Consider the following 21,406-nt stretch of genomic DNA (forward strand, 5'->3'; position numbering starts at 1 on the left):
CTTCCTTTCATGGCCCCAGTGATTTTGTGGTTTCATCTCACTTATCAGTGCTTGCTCTTATCAAAGGGCTGGTTGGTCAGAGTGTGACTGGGCAGCAAGGCACGGGAGCCTATTATGGACTGAGTTGTGTCCACTCCCAATAAGCTGAAGTCCTAATCTGTGCCCTAGAGCATGACCTTATTTGTAAACAGGGCCACTGTAGATGTAATTAGCTAACATGCAGTCCTGGCAGAGTGAGGACTTCAATGCAATATGACTGGTGTCCTTGTGACAAGAACAAGTGGGAAAAGACAGGCCACAGAGGAAAAATAGGTAAACAGACACCAAGGAAAGGCGGTGTAAAGGTGGAGGATCGGCGGAGTATGCATCTACAAGCCAAAGATCGCCGATAAAGACCAGTAACAGCCAGGATCCAGAGAGGCCCGCCACACTTTCTCCTGCACCACTCTGAAGGCTGAAGCAACCCAGTTGGCACTTGATCTTGGACTTCCAGCCAAGAAGAAGCATAAGTTTCTTTTGTTCTAAGCCCCCCAGTCTGTGCCTCAGTCGGTGGCACTTTGTTACAGAAGCTCCAGGAAACTAATCCAAGGGCCCTACCCTTCTCCACCTGCCCTCTTCTCGTGTATCTGTGGTTTCCCCTACACTGACAGCTCTCTTCCGTCTCTGTGTTGTTGCTGTGTATCTTTGTTCGCCTACCTCCTGCCCGCTCAGCTCAGGCACCAGCTCTCTGGAAGGTCAGGCAGGGTTCGTGCCTGGACCCACACAGGCCCTTGCACATCCACACCACATGAGGCTGCTTCCTTCTCTCACCTGACTGGGCTGCTGGAGGGAGGACTCCTGCCTGCATGATCCAGAGTCTGCAGGTGTTTGGCAGCAGGAGCTGGGTGAATGAGAAGGTGCACGCAGAAACCTAAGGCGGAATAAGGGCAGTGGCAGCTCCAGAATTTTAATCTGGGAGGGACTCCAGCTAGCAGCTGGGTTGTGGAGGGGTGTCCTGAAGCACATAACCAACGTACAACAATTGTTCACTATAAAGAAGGTGGATCAGGCCACACTGTTTGGGCCAGGGACTGTGTGGTATGGGCAGTACTGGCTCACCACCACAGCCCTGCCGAAGCAGGTACTAACATCCCTATCCGTGCCAGATCGGTAGGTCACAGAGCTGCCTAGTGGCTAGGCAGTGCTTGCAGCTCAGCTGGATTCGACTCCAGAGCTACCAAGGTTTATGGTCCTGGGCTGCACGTAGGGGCAGGTGTGACCCACCTTATGCACAAAGGCCAGACTAGACCCAGCCCAACTGTCGTTGGGTCTGGAGTCCCAGCTTTGTTCACGGAGGAAGGGGACGAGGGAGGATAGCTGCTGTGGCAAACCCTTGCCAATCCTCGGTGCCCAGGGTTTGCACGGATCAGGAAGACAAAACTACAACTCCCAGCAAGCCGTATGTCCCCGCCCCGCCCCCGCCGCCCCGCCCCCTTACGGTTCGATGGTATAAAAAGGTCGAATGGCCCGAACGCCGGCAGAGCTCAGAGGCGGCGCAATCGCGCGTGTTGGCTAGGGCTCTCTGAGGCAGGAGGCAGAACGCGGCCGCGGCAGCTGGCATCTTTGGCTCGGCCCTTCTCCGCAGGCACTCTCCCGTCTGGTGGGTGCCCACTCCAGGCTGCCCGGGCCCCGCGGACTTACAAACCTGAGGCCGAGAGAGGATACGCCTGCGGCGCGTTCCTGGACTGGCAGAGGGGTTTTTCCAACGCAAACTGTGGGTTGACGAGGGCGATGCGCAGGGATGAAAGGCGAAGAGATGAGTCCAGGACCGCTGCTCTCCCAGCGCAAGCAGGCGGGGTGCGCTCATTTGGGCCCCCGGGCGCCTGGCCTGTGCCTGCGGCGCGCGCCCACCCCTGGGGACCGCAAGGCAGTCGCTTGGGGACCCTTGCCATCTCCGCGGTGGAGAGTCGGTGGGGGTTGGCGGAGCTCTGGTCTTGAATGGACAGTGGGCAAAGAGATGGGGGCTCCCTAACGTGGATTACTTGGCGCGTATCAGCTGGGCTTGGGGAAGACCCAGGACCGCCTCTCCTTCGCGGATTGATTCCTTCTACCTAACAATCGGTCGCTCAGCTGGAGGTAAGTTTCCTTTCGGTTCGGTGAAGGGGATTTGATTTGCTCCTCCTGCCCCTGCCTCACCCCGTGTGTCTTGGTAGGTCTCTTCTCGGAGATCATTTTTGTCATCCCTCTGCCTCCAGGCGGAGCGTATTCTCGTATTCTCTCAGGTTGCAGTGATCAGCGACCACCCCCACCCTGACATTCTTGGTTATCATCCTTCAGATCCCTGCGCTGCCAAACCTTTGGCTGCCCTGCGGGGCAGAGCCTTAGCGGGAGGAAGCGCCCAGCGTCCTTGCGCACCTGCTTGGACCTGGCACTTGCCTTTTTGCTTGGTCGCCCTCCGGGTCCCGTTAGTTTGGGAGCACTGTGCTCATGAGCTCCTGGCGTCTGCCTACTGGCGACTCAGGGTGTTGCTGGGACGCAGCTCTTGGAGAAGGCACTGGGGTCAATAACTGCGGCTTGGAGGGGGCAGGGATGTCTGCTGAATGTACTTTCAGTAGGGCCACCCTCAATGCAAGCCAGGCGGCTGCAGTTGCCCAGGGTGTGGACATGCTTTCTGAATGGATGGGAGATGACAGGAATTAGGTCCATTGAGTCCACCTGCTACCCTCCTCACTCCTTTTTCCTCCCCGACAATTTGTTAATAGAAGGGGTTTCTTGGCCAGTATGGGAGGGGGGTTAAGTCTTGAGTCCTGAACTGAAAGCAAACCATTTGTGCATGAACAGTTTCCTTCTCTCCTTGTTCTTTTGTGCCTGCCCTGTTTGAGGCAGCCATCTAGGACCTGTCACTTCAATGTACAGATCAATCAGGGTTCTTTCTCCTTCTCCTTCCTTGACACTTGACTTCAACTCCAGGACCCTGCCCCTGAAAATGGTTTCCTGGAGATGCTTTCCTAGCTGTGGGATTCCCTCCTGTACCCCAAACCCATCTGCAGCCTGTAGGTTCTCATTGGGAACCTGATGGTGATGATCTATTTTCCACCAACAAGTCCCTCCTGCATAGGAAACTACAAGTGGTCAGGGATCTTCCTTGGTCAGTGCACAGGGTTCTGGCACCTCTAGTGAGCACCTGCTCAGGCAGGCAGAGGGAGCCAGGCAGCAGAGGAAGAAAAAATGGTGAGTTATATTGAAATGTCCCCCTCTCCCAGAAGCTGGGGCCTCAGCTGCTTCTGGCCCCACCTGGCTCCCTGGAGCTGCCCAGGTTGGTGCAGCATGATCCCAGGGCACTTCCCCACCCTCCCTCTGCCCAGTTCTCTGTTCAAGCTCACCCTGGACAGGAGCTGTTGAAACTGCCCTGTGACCAGTGACTCACAGCACTACCGCTTCTCCCCATCCATTCTCTTATTACAGAAATCTATCAAAAAGGTGCAAAAGGCAGAAAGAAATCCAGCTCCCACAGTAAAAAATTGAGCTTATTTCCTTACTGACGAAACCTTGTAATTTGCACTGCTTTGTTTCCGGCTCACTTTCCCCCTTGATTTTATTTAAATGTCTCCCCATGCCATGATTCTGTGATACTGTGTTGCACCGCAGGTGTTGAACTGTAATTTACTTGCTAATTCCTCCATCGTTGGACACTAAGGTATTTCCAAACTTTCACCCCCAGAGGTAAGGCATTGTTGAGTCTCCTTTTGTGCATAGAATCTGTCCACATTTTGGCTGTTGCCCCATGAAAAAGCCCCAGAACGTGCTATTTTTCCTTTAATTCAGAATCAGGTCTATAGTGGATGGTGTGCCTGCATCTCGGGGAGAAGATACATGACTGCTGAGTGAATGCAGGGCTTTTCCCAGTTCTTTTTCCTCCATATCAAAGAATTGATTAGCATTGGTATGAGAATAACTTAGAATTTGCCTGAAGTACTGGTGTGAACTGGTTTAGCAATACTGTAGATTTAGTGTTAAGTAAGCAACTAGATTAAAATGTTATCTTTTCTTAAAAAGTAACTTGATTTTGATATAAATCTAGATTTACAGGAAAGTTGCAAAAATTGTACCCAGATTTCCCCCGTATCCTTTACTAGCTCCCCACTTGTTAACATTTGACACGTCCCCTGTGCATGGACCAGATGCAGGACATTAATATTAATACAATGCTTATATTTACCCATTGGCCTTACTGACATTCCACCAGTGGTCCCACTAATATACTTTTCTGGTGCAGGGTCTAATTCCTGATTCTACAATGCCTCTTGTAAAAGCAGAGGCAGAGAGGGACACAGTACATGGTCCCTGTTCTGGAGAAGGTTTAAAATTGAGATGGCTTCTCCACCTTCCTCCTCAGGTTAACTCGCCCCCTCTTGAATGATAGCAACTGAGTCAGATCAGACCTCTCCAGGGCCTGGAGGAACTCTGATCATAAGCGGGAAACCATCTGTGTCTCCCCTTCTCTCTCTCCAAACCTCCACTGGGAATGTGGTTGAGTAAAAATTGGGTTATTACCTAATCTGTCCCAACACGTCTCTGAGGGGTAGGTAGATGGATGTCATCTGGTGTGCGTGAGAGCAGGCTGCTCTGCGGTTGACAAGTACGCCATGCAATGCCTGCGCAGGTGACTCACGCCGCAGGTGTGTCAGGGTGCTCAGTGTGCAAACCCAGCCATGCCGCACTTCCTGGTCATCTGGGCAGAGCGAAGGAACATGGGTTCTTGCCCTCGCCTTGGAATGGATCGAGGGTGTTGTTGGGTAATCTTGGGTGAAGATGGGACTTCCCTTTTCTTTAGGGGCTCTCTTTGTCTGGAGGGGTGGGGGATTTGGGGTGCGAAGAGCCAGCACAGAGGCGCTTGGGGATGTAGCTGGCCCAGGGTCTTTGCACAAGAGAGTAGTACTATGAGAAGTTTAGGAAACCCCAAGAAGGCTGATTCTTGGCAGTGACAGCCTAAATGGGCCCTTGAACTCTAGCCAACCACAGAGCTCCATCCCTTCCTCCAGGAAGCCTTTCTGGCTGCCCCTCACCTGGTCTGCATCCTGCAACAAAGAGACCACGTGAGCCTAAGCCTTTGGCCCATTAAACCCCGCAGATAATCTCCTTGCTGTCTTTTCCAAAGTGGAGTGGTCGCCTGCACAGAGTGTGGGTCATGTTTGCTTGGGGTCCAGAAGTCTTAAGATGACTTAAATCTCCATAGAACACCCTCCTGTTGTCCAGGTAGTTTCTGTTTCTGCCAGTGTCTGGATGCCTGGACTTGGCCTTTGGTCTCTGCTGTGAGCACTCCCAACCTTCCCACTGCTTGTAAACGGGAAAACAACCATTCCAACCAAGCTGTCTTCACACACTGTGGTGCAGGCATCCTTGGTAACCAGCTAGCTCCCGGGGGAGAGGGTGCTGCTCCCTCCACCTGGCTTGTCTCTCTCCTCCACGACTCCCGAGGGCCCTCCTCTCCCAGAAGCTGTAGCTCTTTGCGGATCCACGTGGCCCCTGTTCAGAATCTTCACTTTGGATACTTCTAGTTGTTCCCACGGATTGTCGTCTGCTGGTGGCTTGAGAGTGAATTGCTTGGAGAACCTGTCGACAGAGCTTCCATTTTTATTTGTCTGAGGATAGGGAGGCTGCTTGGGGTTCCCCATTTTCGTTGTTCTGCAGCCCATACAGGTAGAGATGGACACTTTGAGAAACAGGGAGTTGACTGATTCTTGGTCAGCTGAAGCCTAAATTGAGCCTTCCCCTGCCCCTGGAGCTTGCTCAACATGCTCTCTTTCCTCTTCCAGGAAGCCTCTTGGCTGACCCCCACATGGCCTGGTCCACCAGTTGCACATACGAGGTTTGTTAGTACAGGTTTTTACCTAGACGTTGTGAGGTCAGGTGTCCTTTGTCCTTGGTCGAGACAGATGTTGCTGCATTGGGGTGAGTGATAAAGGAACTTCAGAGTCAGATCTGCAGCAGTCCTTCCGCTCGGGAGTGTGAGTGCCCTGGAGCTTGGGAGCTGCCCCTTACCCGCTGCTTCCTGGTGCATTAGCTTGCTGGCATGTGCGTGCAGATCACTTCTATTTCTGGCCGCCATCGTCCCAGGCAATGTCACTGTCATCATGGAGCAGACAGGGTCCAAGTTAGCATCCCCTCTTCCTGTGATAGATGTCTGCAGCTGACTTTGAGAGGACAGGAGTGATCCCACATGAACGTCTTCCTTTCAGCCAAGCCATTAGCTAAGGACACCCTATTCAAAATCGCTGGGGCTCCACCAAGTAGGTTTACCCTGAAAAAATAAAAAGTCTGCACAAAACCAACCTTGGTTGATTACGTGATGCCCGGGAGGCCTGGCGGGATCTTGCAGCCAGCAAGAATGCTGAAGTGGCAGGTTCCTGTCCAAGAATTCTTTCTGCAACGTGAATCATCACCTCCTCCCATATTTGGTGTGTTGGTACAGGTTTTTGCACAGAAGTCTTGAAACCGGGCGTCTTTGCCTGTGGTTAAAGTGAGGTGGTTGTGCTTGGGCTGATCACGAGGGACTGCAGTCCTGTAGTTCTAAAGCTCCGGGATCCGATGGGTTGCAAGCACACGCCGCCCAACAGTTTGGATGGTGCTGATTCATTACGGTTTTATTTTGATGGTTTTCAGCTTCGTTTCTTTAACCTAAAAAGAGGGTCCTGAACATCACTTCACTTTATTGAAAAGAGATTTGCGTTGGTGCATTGTGATCATTCACAGTAATGGGATGCATCGAGCCATATTCCTGCATGCTCCTAAGTCGATCAGTCCCTCCCAAGACCTTCCCCTTTCCTTCTCTCCTTCCTCCCCCATCTGCTTGCGCCACTCCCGTTGAATTTCCAGTTATTATTATTACTTCAATTAGTTCATTGTAATTACACTCATTTCATTTTTGCCATTTACTTTCCTATGCTTCCCTGGACTGAGAGGCCCAGGTAGGACAGGCCAGGAAGGACCATCCCTGTCTGACCAGAGGTTCTACCTGGCGATTGCTTAGGGATCTCAGGGTATGCTTTTCCCCCCCAGCCAGGTGCCTACTGACTTCCTCTCTCTTTAATTTTGCAAATATTGAGTGCCTGCTGGATGCTTCTTAGATACTGGTGCAACCCCTGTGGTTCTTACACGTGTGGTCTTGAGTGGTCTTTGGTGCCAGTCAAAGGGTGACGTGAGGAGGGGTAGTCTCTGCCGAAGGAGGGAGTCTGCTGGGCTTTATGCATGGAAATGAAGATGCCAGAGAGGCTGGCCTTTGGGGACCACCTCTTCAGGAGTGAAACCCTAATGAGCTTGACTTGATTATTGCCTCTACAGTTGTCTCCCTCACTTAACTCATTTTTAAAATGTGAACTGTTTTTTAATTGCGACAACATATATAAAACAAAACTGACCACCCTGATCATTTTTAAGTGTACGGTTCTGGCAGCTTGAGGTACGTTGCTTAGTTTTAACCACCATCCACCTTGAAGAACTCTATCTTCCCAACTGAAACCCTGCACCCCTGAAGCAAGAAGTCCCCATTTCTCCTCCCCAGTCCCTGGCAGACACCTTCTTCTTTCTGTCTCTAAGCGTTTGACATTTTAGGGACCTCGCGCCCGTGGACCCGTGCAGTGCTTGTCTTCCGCTGTCTGCCTTGTTTGCCCAGCATGGTGTCCCCTCGGTGGACCCACGCTGTCCTGGCTGTTTTCCCTTCCTTGTCAAGGCGGCATACGTCACCCTGTGTGCACACAGCTCTCCTCCCGCCACCTCCTGGGTGTGGGGTGCTTTTGGCTTTGAGGAGTAGCCTCCACTGGGAGTCAATGCCCAGGAACCGAGGAGCAGATGAAGCTCTGAAGCTGCCCCTCTTCCTTCTAAATTAGGAGGTCAGCATGTTCCCGAGCTCCCAGTTATTTAAACTGTCCCACCTGAAATCACCCTGGGCCTGAGGAAGTACCCACATATGTTCCCTGTCCCAGAGGAGGGCGTTAAGGTGCGGGAGGGTGAAGGGAGGCCAGGAGACCCACCGGAACTCGCCTGCAGACCCTAACTCCACACCGTGGGAAGTGGGCGTTTTGGAGGTGTTGGTTGGAGAAGGAGCCAGGAGGATTTAGGACCCTGACTTGAGAGAACTCTAAGGTGAATCTTCTCTGCAAACGTGTCCTGCAGGCTCAGATTTTCATCCATCAAGTTTGCGGGAAGTGGGATGGATGGATATGTGTGTGTGTGTGTGTGTGTGTGTGTGTGTGTACACCTATATATAATTTAAACATTATGTTTAAGTAGAGAACCCTTCTCTGCAGTCAAGTGGCGTAAGACTGCATCCTGGAGCTGTGTGGTGAGCTAGCTCTCAGGTTTCCATGCAGCTCCCTGGAGAGCTGGGTCATGGCTGGGTTGGGGTGATCGCCTTCCTTCTAGGGCTTTCTGTCCTGGGCTGGGATTGGAAGTCCCAGGGGTCCCTCCTCCAGGGGGACTGGGCATTTGCAGTAAGTGGCTTCCCTGGTCCTGGGGGACTGTGTCTGCCTCTCTGTGGCTCTCACAGCCTCTCTGCACCTTCTCACCCCTGGTGAGAGGAAACAGGCCTTTGGAGCTGCTGCAAATGTGATCTTTTCTATTTTAACTTTTTTCACTGACGTATTTCTTTTTTTACTCTTAAAATTAAGTAGTTGGAAGTGAGGCTGTTTTTCCTGCGCTTGGCTGGACGCTCCCAAGCGACTCTCTCTCTCTGGAGGGGAGGGATGTCTCCCACTGACCCCTCCTCATGCACCTTCAGGCCAGACTTGGTTAGGGCCCCGAAGTTGGGCCGAGGGAGGTCTTTCTGAGTCATAGGGAATCTGTGGTCCTTGGCAAGCCTGCTGGGAAGCTCAGGTGTTTGGGGTTTTAGTTACATTTCTCAGCTCACCCAGGAGCTGAGACTGATCTGTTCTCATTCTGGCCTCACCCGTGGGCTGTTGGGCCTTTCCTGGGTGTCTGTCTTCCTCTCCTTCAACGTCTTCCTTCATCCTGCCCCACCTCCTCCCCTGATTGTGACTGGACAGGCACAATCCCCCTTTTCCAAGCCCCCTGGCACACTGGGCCTCTGTAGGACCTCAGCCTGGCGAAGGTGTCAGTGTGACTGTGTTCCCGGGTCCACCTGCCCGCCGTACCCTGTGCTTGTCTCTGAAATAGGGACCTGACCCACTTCCTTCCCTGGGGAAGGTTCCCCAGCCAGTGCCCTCTGCCTGTGGTCAGGGTTCTAGCTGGAAGGAGATGTCGGGCTCAGAGAAGGGGCTTCAGTCTTTACATCCCTGAAGCCGTTTTGCCCCATTGTCCCCGAAGCGGATCCCTGTCAAAACTTAAATACGGAATATAACATGTGATTCTATACTAAGAATATAATAATATTGATATGATAATATAATCACAGCTATAAGCCCTAGATTACGATTTCCAACCTGTTTTCAGGCACCTGCCTCAGTTTCATTGACGTATTCACGGAATTGAAAGGTCTGGGCTTAATTGTAAGGTTGGGATGTCAGTGTTGTTGTCAGTGGGAATTTGGAGCTTAGAAGTGTCAAGGAACATCCCCCAGGTCACGTAGCTTTGAGGATGGGGCCGTGGTTCAGAGCGGGGATCTGTCCCACCAGTCACCATCGTTGTCCGACTGTGTGTCCCTGTGGGTCAGTTCCTCACTCAGAGTCTGATGAGCCTGGTTGCTTTCAGCCCTAGGTTCCAGGGAAATCGGCTTGAACCAACTTGCAGCATCAAGAGTTGTGATCGTCCCCATGACTGAGGAATGTGGGGGTTGTGATTTGTTGGTCTTTTTCTCCAGCTCTTTTCATCCTGTCCTGTGTAACTTCATACTTAAGGTGACTTCCTCAGGGAGTCCAAAGGGGCGGCAGTCTTTGCAGGACCTCCCGCCTCTGCGGTTCTTCTGTGCATCCCCGAGAGCTGGCCCTGGGGCCACACCCACTCTTGGACCTTCAGCCGTGGTGAGGGGAGGGGGTGCATTGATTGACTCTCCTGTGGCTTCGCAGCTGGCTCTGTGGGTGAAGGCAGCGTCCCTTCCGAGAGCCACCAGGATTCTGCAAAGGGACGTGAAGGCGCTCAGGGAGTGGGGTGGACGCAGGCAGGTCTCACCATGTGTTCCTGTGAATTTGCTGGACTACTGGATGCTGCACCAGCGTGAGTGTGTCTGAGGCAGGGAACTAGTTGTGTCTACCTAGTTCCTAGGAGAGTGTCTGGGACAAGTTCACGTTCGGTAAAAGCTGGCAAATAAATGAACCGCAGCAGGTCATTCCTCTGACTCTCTGAGCCCGAGTCTCTTTTGGCAAGGGGACATCTTCTTACTCCATCAGAGAGCTGGCAATTTGGCTCTTGGGTTGCTAAATCCAGCCTTGCAGTTGATCGCCCGTGACTGGTTCTGGTGACAGAATTGTCACTGGCATAGCAACTTGATGCTTGGAACAGCACCTCTTACCTGGAATTTCTTCAAAGAAAGGAAAACACGTTACCTCCTTTTGAACACCTGTGGACTAATGGTGTTGCTCCCAGTCTGCTCTGAGGAGGCAGATTTTGTTCCTTTCCTGGTGTGAAAGGCCTGGAGACAGGAGCAGGGGGCGATGGATTTGGGCAGACTTCTGGGCTTCTGTGTTTGGCAGCCAGTGAGCCAGGGAGGCCAGATCCAGAGCTGGTCTGGGAGCGAACACACAGGCGAATTTATTCTAGATGGCTCTTCTGTGTTCACACATTCATGTGCCAGGGGAAGGACGCTTCTGGGCGCTCCGTGTGAGAGAGGCGGCTTTGATCTCCAGGCTGCTGAGTTCAAGGTGGGGGACTCAATATTGCTTGCTTTGTCCTCTGGCTACACAGGTAGGCTTTGTTTGAGGAGCAGTGACTCACGCTCATGGGTTGTGTGAGCTCTTGGAGGAAGCCATGCTGCTCTGGCAGGTACGACCAGCTGTCCTTGTTTGCTGTTGTTGTGGGGGGAAAATCTCATTGTCATGGTGGTGGATTATTTCTGCCTAAGCTTGAATAGGAATGGCCTTTTCAGGGGCTGAAGTGGGAGGAGAGGGGTGCTTATCATGGGACCACAAGGCTGTGTGTCCCAGGAGGAGTGCTAGCCACCGTGCTTGGTATTGCCCCATTCACCAGACTGGGAAGTTGAGGATCTTAGTGTTGAGGTTACTTGTGCCAAGTCCCCCTGCTGGGTCCGCGAAGAACCAGATCTTGATCTCTTTCCAGGTGGGCACATGACTGCATCCACCTAGTTTCTAGGTGCAAGCTGGGCTCCCTGTCTCCTTTGGAAAGTGCCAGAAGTCACACATAAACGAATGTCATCCTGTTTCTGTTGCTGTGATGTCTCTTTTCCTTTACCTCCGAGGAACCTACTGGAAGCTTTAAACAGTGTTTCTTTCCTCTTCCTTCTCAGAGTAGAGTGAGACCTGCCCCCTTTTAGAAGTGGTGCTGGGAGGAGAGTTGGTTCTCCCTGCAGATGAGACAGCATGTCAGCGTGAAGGTGACGAACACCAAAGCCGAGGGCAAGTCTCCTCCATGAGAAGCGCTCACCAGTGGCCCCCCAGGTTCAAGACGCCCCCGCCCCAGTTTAATTCTTCTGTTTACCACTCTCAGGTTCCTCCCTGTGGATGTGACATCTGGTTTGGAGAACTGTAGGTGATTGCACTTGCTTTTCTGACGGGCGGGCGGGGGAACCAGGGTCCAGTCTACTTGCCTTCCAAGCCTGTGCATGGCCCACACCATTTGCTTTGGAGGTGTGTGCACCCCACATGGGTTGCTAAAGTGTGGGCTAGCTAGGCATCGTATTCACATCCTACATCCCCTGTGAGTGTGACGATCCTGGGGGGTGTCTCCCAGCATCCTCAGTATTCAATAAAAAGGCTTGTGAGATTGGATGCAGGTGTTGCACTGGTCTGGGAGGCAGGCAGACCCATCATAAGGCGTTCCACAGAAGTGTTGTGCTCAGAGTCCTCCAGGAGGACCTGTGTCTCTCCGTTGAGCAGGATGTTTCTGTGTAGAGCACTCACAGCCTGAGCTGAGGCTCCAGAAGAGACCCACTGCTAGGCTTGCTCTTCCCGTGTTATGCCTGAGATGGGGAGAAGCACCGATGCTGAACCAAGATCGCCTTCAGGGGGCTGGGGTGTGGACCCACCTGAGCAGATCTGGGCAGCTGCCATGTGCTCTGCCCTTCGTATGCAGAACCTTTAAATGGAAGTGACTGGGAGGATGGGGAGTGGAGCTCCTGGGGCCTTGGAACTGGAGGATGCCTCGTTCACTGGACCAGGGAAACTGAACCTCGCATCACTTCCTCCCACACTTCCCCTCCCCCTCTGGCTCAAGCCTAAACTCCTGGCTCAGTGGCTCTGTCTGCTTGGGCTGTAGCTCTGCTCTGATGTTGCTGGGTTTAATTGGGGGAAGGAAGTGTCCACCCTCTAGGCAGGAGGTCCATTTCCCATTTTGGCTTTTTTTTTTCTAAGAAGTATAGAATTTGGATTGTGGCTTCCTTGGCTTACGTGGGACAACTTATGTAAGGGTGGCGTGCAACTTTGGTGAGCAAGGCAAATATGATGAGTGAACCCAGGAATTTTCGTTGGCTCCAGTGCAGACAGGAGCAAGGTGTGGGGAAAGGGGGCAGGCGACGCCCTCTGGCTCTTCCTTCCTGGGGTCTGGAATGGGCTTGGCTCAGCCCTATCCCCAGTATCTTGACAGGTTCTCCCTCCCTCTTGGGCCACGCCTTCCATCTCCTCCTTTCCTTCCTCTCCCAGCACATAGGCAGTGATCCTTTGCTTTGGAGGTGACATTGAACCCATCACTCTTATCCAGCAGATGTGCAGGCGATATGTGAATAAACCCACCCAGTTGTAGGGCGCTAGCTCTGTTTTTGCACAACTTTCTAATTGTGCATACTGTCATGAGCCAGGCACGTCCATTCTGTGATTTCAGCACCTGGCCTGATGCTGACCTCAGGAAAGCCTGGATGTGTACCTGGTGACTCTGCAGGTGGGAGGGAGGCCCATGCTGTGCTGCTGTTTGGCTGGCGTGTGACTGTGGTCACCTTGGAGCTGGGTCAGCAGGCTCTGACTCGGTAACCCAGACACATCTTCCTCTCTGCTGGGTGTTTCAGGCCCTTGCTTGGCATGGTCCTGAGAACTGCATGCTGCGAGCCCCTGAGTCTGGATTTCTATCCACAGGTCCCTGGTTCTTCCTTGCCTCGTCTTTGTCAGGCACGTGGCACCCACCTTGGGCCTCAGCTTCCTTTCTGTGCTTTGGAACCAGCTGATGCCTTGGTTCATATTAGTGCAGGAGGTGTCTCCTTCTTTCCCTCAAGTCCTGCACCTGGACGTGAGCAAGGCAGGGGAGGAGGAAGGCAGGGTCTTCTGCAGTGGACAGACGCCCAGCTCCGGCAGCAGCACTGCTCAGCTCCCTGGAAAAGTCCTCGATCAAACAAATGGTCCTGCGGGGAATCATTCATGACAGTGTGGGATGTCTTTCTTTTTGGGTGCCAGGGATTGAACCCAGAAACGCTTAACCACTGAGCCACATCCCCAGCCCGTTTTTGTACTTCATTTTGAGGCAGGGTCCGCCTAAGTTACTTAGGGCTTTGCTAAATTGCTGAGGCTGGCTTTGAACTCGAGATTCTCCTATCTCAGCCTCGCCAGCCCCTGGCATTACAGGTGTAATTACAACCCCACTGCACCTGGCTTGGGATGTCTTTCTATACGGTGTCCTTGTACCAAAATAAGCGAGTTGGAAGGCTGAGCGCTCCTTTCCCCGAGGTTCGGAGAGCATTGCTTATCTGCAGGCTTGGGGGCGCCTGCTTACCCCTTCAGGGCATGCGCCGGGGCTCAGGGCTCAACTGCCTTCAGAGGTAGAGCTTCAGAACCAAGTGCTCAAGCCCTTCCTTTCAGTCCGTTCTTTCTTGCGGGCCGGGAGGTTCACATCTTGGATTTGGGATGCAAACCGGCCGCTGCCGAGCAGACACCGCCAGGAGACCCGGATCCAGCCTTCTCTGTGGGGCCGCGTGTGCTGGCCCTGCCGTGGCTCCCAGGCACAGAGATGCCTTGTCACAGCCCGAATTGTTCTGGGCCACTCCCCCCTCCTCCTTCCCACCCTGAACTCCCTCCTCTCCCCTTAGGAAAAAAAAAAAACCTCCCTTCCCTCTTTCAGCATCCGTGTCTTTAAGAATCGCCTCCATTGTCGCCGGGGACAGAGAGAGCTCTGTGAGTGTGCTGGAGGCCTGTCCTGGTGACGCCCCCCCTCCCCATTAAAAGACCATCCGGAACAAGCTCCCCATTCTCCTCTGGAGAGGGTCCCTCTGTCCCAGGCCAAGGGACTCTTAAGGGAACGTTTATCCCGGGACACTCGGTTTACAAAGACTGTTGCAGTGTCAGATAAACTCGCTCAGCCCCAGGGTAGGGGGGTAGGAGGAGGACAAAACCCCCTTTATTTTCACCCCCGCAGTGAGACCAATAAAGACTTTGTGTTGGAGACCGGGGGTCTGAGCAAACAGGAGAAGGGGGTCCGTGTTGGCCTTGCCGCCGGACAGCGCCGCAGCTTATTATCTTATCGCTGGGGTTTTACGGGAAATCTGGGCGCGGGGCTGGCGAGAGCTCCTCTTCCATCACATAGAGGATCCCACGTTCCTCCTCCCTCCTCTTTGCAAGTTGGTCTTGGCTCACCAGGGAGAATCCCCAGGGTCCCCCACCCCATTACTTATGTGGATAGACAAAGATTCCCCGATTCCACACGCCAGGCTCTGGCCCTGTGTGTTTGCAAGAGTCATGATCTCAGGGACTCTGGGCCACTTAGAACCCTGGGTGCATATCTGGGCTGCAGAGCAATGTGGGGAGCCCCTGCGTGTATGTAGCCCTACCTCTGGAATACTCTGGATCATTCATGGCATAGAGTTTTGCTCAGTCCTATAAACCAGAACTCTCTGTGATTGGCCCATGGTGAGAGAAGGGCATCAGACTACTGTTTGTTGACCATCTAAGTGCCAAAGGTTGTATCAGCCTCTCGCTTAATCTTATGACATCTTTGCAAGGCTCAGAGAGGGAAAGTGACTTCCCTAAGGTTACCCAGCGATGTTTGAGGTCTCAGCCCAGAGTCCATAGCCTCTTCACCTGGTGCTGCCTGGGAGTCAGCCACTTAGGTTCAGGTGAGTGAAGGTGTGTGTTCTTGGTGGTCCCCTGTCCCTCCTGGTGGGTGTCTCTGGAGGGCTCAGCACATAGCTCTGGTGACACAGACTGAGCCTGTGCCCACTCAGTGTGGGCTGGGAGGGAGCCACCTGGCTGCTACAGCAGAGAAGATGGATTTGGGGACCTTGCTGGAATACTGGTGCAGGAGGACCCTCCCACTGACTCCTAGAGAGAGGAACCTAGCCCTGCCCCAGCCCTAATGTGTGCCCCTGTCCTCTCACTGTGGCTTCTCGGGAGGCGTGTTGGGCCCTGACATCGACGTATGTGTGCTGGGCAGGACCCTGGAGAGGTGGGGGCTCCTGTGTCCGGTTCTGTGTACCTCTGTGCCTCCTTCAGGGGCGTGGGGTGCAGGTGCAGCGGCAGGTGTGAGAAGGACCTTTCCAGAAGGGCTTCACGGCCGAGTCCAGGGTTCTGCTCACATAGGAGAGCTACTGGGGTGGGTGGGCCCAAGCTCTATCAGCAGGAGGGTCCTGGACCACCCCTCATCCGGCCAAGCCCACTTGTCGCACCGCAGGACCTGAGGTCCTTCCCCAGCCTGCCTGAAATGCCTGGAGGTGGGAGAGGAGGGACGATAGGGAGCATGTCACCTCCTGGGAGAGGCTTCTGGGTTCTGCAGACACACAGCCCGCAGGAGGTGGAGCCAGGGTCAGACAGTGCTGTGGCTGCCTGCAGGTGTTTGGGTGCAAGGCAGGTGGGAGGGAGAGTGGTTTGGGGAATTCAGGCTGTAGCTCTATGCAGGCTGTGGGAGAGGCAAGCCCCGCTCCCTCCCTCAGTTCTGTGGACCAGAGGGTCTGGTGGCATCCCACAGGGGAGCGTTGGCCAGAGGAGCAGCGCAGAAGGGAGGAGCCAGGGATGGGGTGTGGGAAGAGGGGTGAATGCTAGACTTGGGGAACAGCAGCCCCATCCGACAAGGAGGCCAGGCCCCTTCGTTCTTCATTTCCTGGATTGGATCTAAAACATGAGGATGACTGTGCTGAAGCCACTGCCACACGGGATCCGGAACAGTCTCCAGGGACTCCCACACCAAAGGGACCATGTCATCCAGATGGGAATAGGGAAGGACGGGTTCTTGCTCCCTGCCGCCCAGTCACCCCTGGCAGGTGGCTGCCTCTCCAGGTGTGCCTGGTCCCTTCTCACCTTTTCCTAACAGGTGGATATTTAGGGCCTGCTTCCTGCCTCATGTAGAGGTTGCAACTTATTGGTCATGTCGAGGAGGAGGCCGAGAGTCACACTGGACCAAAGTTTGAATGATAAGGGCCTTGGTCGTTGCTCGTTATTTCTTCCACAGGTGATCTTACAAATGTCTCCTCCTCTCTGCGCCCGTTTTATTTTCTAGGTGAGATACCAGCGCCGCACTCCAAGGTTCTGTCCAGCTCTAAAAAGTACAGCAGCTGCATGCCCTGGGGTGCCTGCATGAGAGTGCATGGCCTCGCCGGTCTCCCTGTGGCCCAAGTCCCTCCTGCCCTGATTTGCGGGTCATCCTGACCTTCCACCCTGCCTGGGGGAGGGTGGGATCTTGCAGGGGTGGCCACGGAGACCTGCCTCCAGGTCCGTTTGGCCCATACAGCCTTATTGAGGGTAGCAAGAGGCAAGCAGGGCAGTTGGGATCCATCACGGCTTTGCTCTTTCATCTGCCCCAGTAGGGTGAGTGGGCAGGGCTGAAGGCCACGTCTGGCCCGCAGCTGGTGGCCCAGGCGGTTCTGTGGCTGCTGTCCCCTGACTTTCCAAACCTGGAGGCTCTGGGGACCGTCTTGCAGACTCAGGAACCTCGTGAGGCCAGAGCAGCCCAGGCACCAGCCTGTGTTTGGGTGGGACGACGCATGTTGTCTTATTTGGGCTTGTGGCACCTGCACGCTGGTGCACCCCACCTTCCAGTGGCCCAGGAGAAGGGGACTCCTTCCCGGGCACCAGAGCTGGCAGTGGGGGAGGGGCCACTCTGCCTGTCCACCTCTTCCATGGTTGACGTTGGAGGTTGGGGAGGAGGCTTGCTGACTGCAGTGTGTCCTTTTTGTCATCCATGCCGCCAGTTGCTGCCGCATGGGAGCTGGAGGAAGGGTCTGGCTGTTCAAGTCCAGTGACGCTGCCTTTTCCTGGACGGTGGCGGGGGCAGGGGGCACCTCTGGGCTGTGTTTCTCCCCCCTCAATGAACCATTCCTGTTCTTTCCTGGGGGAGGGGGACACTTAGCACAGGGAGACTTCAGACAGGAAAGGCTGGGAGGGCTAGTGGGTTGGTGGGCAGGAGGTGGGGGAGCGATGTCATTTATTAGGTCTATGGAAACAATGCAGGGTTTGTCTGCTGGGGGTGGCGGGGCCTGGGGAGGCATGCCAAGATGGGCCTACGCAGAAAGAAAACAAGCCCAGGTCTGACGAAAACGCAGTGACCCCGAAGAGCAGGGAGAACAGCACCTTTATTTGGGGCGGCCTGGGCGGGGGTGTGGCGGTCAGGAGGACACTGTGGAATTGCCACCTCTGTGCAGGGAATCTGGGCGCCTAGAGGGACTGGAGGAGACGGACACCTAGCTTGATGGAAGTGTCAGGGTGGCTGGTCCCAGTGCGCTGCGGTCTGGACCGGGTCTGGGGGGACGTCTCTCTTATCAGCTCCGTTCCTTGAGGAAGGCTGGGGAGGTGCTATCGTGCTGGTGTCCCCGAGGGCTAGTGCAGGAGGATGGATGGAGGGCCTGCCCCTATGTGGGAGGTCAGGCCTGCTGCTGGCCGTGCTTGCATGATCTGGGGCTGGGCAGGTGCCAAGGGATAGCACCAGTGCGGGTAGTGGCCGCTCCGTCCCAGGGTCACGTTAGCCTTCCTGACAGCCTTGGAGGGTCGCTGTCCTTTGTCCTTGCTTTAAAGTGGCAGAGCCTGCTGGGCACACAGATCAGATGACTCAGCTCAAGGTCACTCACTTGCCAGCATGGCTCCATCCAACTCGAAAAGACCAGAGCTCCATCCCCAGGTCAAAAGACATGGTCCCTACTACCTGCCACCTGAGGGCGGGGTCTGGCCAGAGTTTTTAGATCAACTGATTGGCATTTTCCACATGTGAGGAGAGAGGCCAGGCCGCAGGCCCTCCTGGGGGAGGAGGGCTCGCCCTTTGCCGTCTGGGGAGCAGCATCTGCAGCTCTCACCCCTCTCCTGGGGGTGGCCCAGGCCCAGTTCGGGTTCCCAGCTGGCCCAGTGCTGGGGTTTTCCATTTCCCTTTTGGCCCATCCCTGCCCTCCCGTAGTGTCCCTGGTGGTCTGCTTTCCACCTGGGCTCAGGAGGACAACCACTAGGGCAGAGACGGAGCCAGCAGGACCTGTTCCTTCCCTGGAGTAACTGCCTGGGGTCAGGCTGCCTAGCGGGGCCTCTTTGTCACTGGTGTGGGTGGGGAACTCTCAGCTGAGGAGGGAGCAAAGAGAGCAGAGCTTGCCCCAACTAGCTGGAGGTTTCTTAGAGAAGATGCAGAAGATGCTCTTCTGGGAGGGGGTCTCTCCCGGCCCACACGCCGCGTTTGCTCCTTGTTCTTGCACCCCAACGCCCCCTCCTACTGCTCGCCCCGGGGGCACGTCACCCGATGATTCCTGAGCTCCCTCTCTGTGCCAGGCTCTGTGGCATTCTTTCCTCTTTACCCAATTCTAGGAGGGATCCCCGCTTTTGTCTGACTTTCCTGGCGTGGCCGGATGTTGAGGTTCTTGCCTGGCCTAATGGCTGTGAGAGAGCTTGGGTTTTAAACCAGCCCCGCTGTCGGGGAAGGTCGGGTAAGTCCTTCCCAGATGCTGCCGCCACCTGGGGACTTCTGCCTGGCACCTGGGCTCCACCTTCCGGCTTCTCATCACCAGTTTCCAGGCCGTGGTTGTGAGGGTCCTCAGATACCTCGACTTGCGTATTAAGTGTATTGACAAGGTCGTAAACTGGAAACAGCGCTCTTTATTTACTTTGTGCCCCAAACCACAGAGCACAATGCCATCAACTGCCAAGCTTTCTGTCAGTACCTGCTGAATGGACAGGACCCAAGTAAAGGTGACTGACTGCCTGTAACATGCCCATGTCCCATGCTTTATGTGAGCAGGTGGAAGCGGGTGGGAGATGCTAATTTGAACTCTGTGTCAATTTGAAGAGGGGGCTTTCATGAAGCAGGACAGATGCCTGACATTCTACTATTTAAATCAGATTTGTTTTTTTAAAGCAGCTTTGCATTTCAAAAGCATCTGCATTCATTGCATCTGTTTAGCATCTTTCCTTAGGTGAGAAAGTCAAGGTCAAGGCTGGGTGTTGGGGATATATCCACCACCAAACAGCTGGGGGCTCCTTCTGTCTGATCTTGAGGCTCATCCTTTTTCCAGTCCCCTGACTCTCTGCTGGGGTCCCCAGAGTCCAGGGACAAGGGCTACTCCTGGTAGAGCTGGTAAAGGCACGGGGCTCCAGACGATGCTTTATTCTTTTCCCACTGAGCTGCCTGTCTGATCGTAACCCCTCCCCCAACGCCGTGCTTTTAGGCCAGCTTGATTGAGGTGTAATTCACATACTGTGAACCCACCTGTTGAGAAAGCGCAATTCTGTGAATCGCAGCCAGCTGGTAGTTTTACAGCATCACCACCAGGGAGTTTTGAGCCATTTCCGTCCACCCCAGGACTTCCCTCCTGTTGCTCTGCGGTTCTGCCCCTGGCCAGCCCTGGGCAACCGCAGATCTGCTTCTGTTTCTGCAAATCGGCCTTTTGGGAACATTTCCTGTGAATGGAGTGACACACCTGGTCTTTTGTATCTTCCTTTGCTCAGGGTAACGTTTCCGACAGTGGCCACCACCCACTTTTCCCTGGGCTTCTCGGTTCCAGCTGGTGACTTCCAGGCAGTGAATGGGTTAAGGGGAACCAAGGCTGAGCTGGAGGGTGGGGTTGCACTTGGGGTCCCAGCCATGTCTTGTCTTCAGTGCTTCCTGCCCGGGCTCCCTGACCTGGCTTTCCACCTTCCCAGCCAGTTTTAAGGACCTGGCCTCCTCCTTCCGGGCCCTTGTGGCTTAATTAAGTCATAATGATAGACAGAGGAGGTCTGTTTCCTGGCAATTAAAGTAAGTGGAAGATTGGAACGTGGTCCAGCCCTCCTTTTGCCAGGAAGGGTTGAGTCTCCCATCACGCTGCTCCAGCCCTGCTGAGGGAGGGTCTGAGGAGCTGGTGACCCTCGCCAGGCTGTGGGTGAGGGCTCCTTTTCAACTGATGTTTAAGGCTATTGTATCCAAAAATAAAAAAAAAAAAATCCATTGATTCTTATTTGCAGGCCTCTTCCAGCCATCCCAACTCCTGTGGAAGGAGACAGGAAGGGAGGGGCCATTTATTCATTTAGCAAGCGCCTGCTGAATGTCTGGCCTGGGGGAGAAAGTGGAATAGCCCCAGACTTCCCAAGTTCACAGTCAAAGGTGGAGGAGGAAGTGTGAGGTGAGCCATCTGGGTGGTGAACAGGGACAGGAGGGCGCAGGCTCGCCCTTGGTGGTGCTTGGAAAGTCAGCCTCCATGGAGCTTGGGCAGGGAGGCCTGGGGCCTGGTGGAAGAGCACACGGTGTTTCTGGGGGTGACAAGGAATCACCTGGCCCTGAGGAGTCTGCTGATTGCTCATCGGGAGACCAGGAGGCTGCAGGAGGGAGATGTGGGAGCTTCTGGCTTCAGCTCCAGGTGGACTTGAGGCGGGGGCTTTGGTTAAGGAGGCTGGGCTTCTGACGGGGAGGGTGGGTGATTTTCTCTGCTGCCATCTCTGGAGACACCCTGGGGGTCCCCTCCGCTACTTCTTCAGTCAGATTTGGTTTTCAGAACACTTGGTGAATTCCAGTTCCCGGTCACACTTTGACACATCTGGTGATCTCTTATCCCCGGTCCCTGTTGGGGTTTGCAGAATTGTCGTTTTGGAGTGGCTGGATTCCTGCTTTCTTCTTCAGTCTTTCGTTTTCATTTTCCACCTTCTCACACCTTCATTGATCGTCACTGCCGGTGCTGCGGAGTGAGTACCGTGGCTTGTGAAGGGACTTGTTGGAGAAGGGTGCTAGCTTCAGTTAACCCTGTGATGTGGCTGAGGCTCAGAAGCAGGTTTCCCCTCCATTTACCTTTTGGTCATCTGGGTGTCTTGGTAACAGGGTGGAAGTGGCACCGGGCAAGGGTGTGGGGAGTTTGGTTTGCAGCAGGTGAGCTGCTGGGGTGGGCGGGTTCCTGGCCAGTGGCTAGCAGGGCTTGGCCGGAGCAGTGTCCCTGTGTGTGGACCCTCGTGCTGTG

General features: G+C 54.4%; 1 long non-coding RNA gene across 1 annotated transcript in view; it reads left to right on the forward strand.

Moving 5' to 3' along the window:
* The first annotated feature begins 1,535 nt into the window (after window positions 1-1,535).
* LOC306656821 overlaps window positions 1,536-21,406 on the forward strand; it is a 142,549-nt gene continuing 122,678 nt past the window's right edge. The window contains exon 1 of the long non-coding RNA XR_013762651.1: window positions 1,536-2,115. This is a non-coding gene — a long non-coding RNA (uncharacterized lncRNA). The remainder of the gene's footprint in view (window positions 2,116-21,406) is intronic.

This window comes from Sciurus vulgaris, assembly GCF_902686455.1.
Source record: "Sciurus vulgaris genome assembly, chromosome: 3".
Taxonomy (NCBI): Eukaryota; Metazoa; Chordata; class Mammalia; order Rodentia; family Sciuridae; genus Sciurus; species Sciurus vulgaris.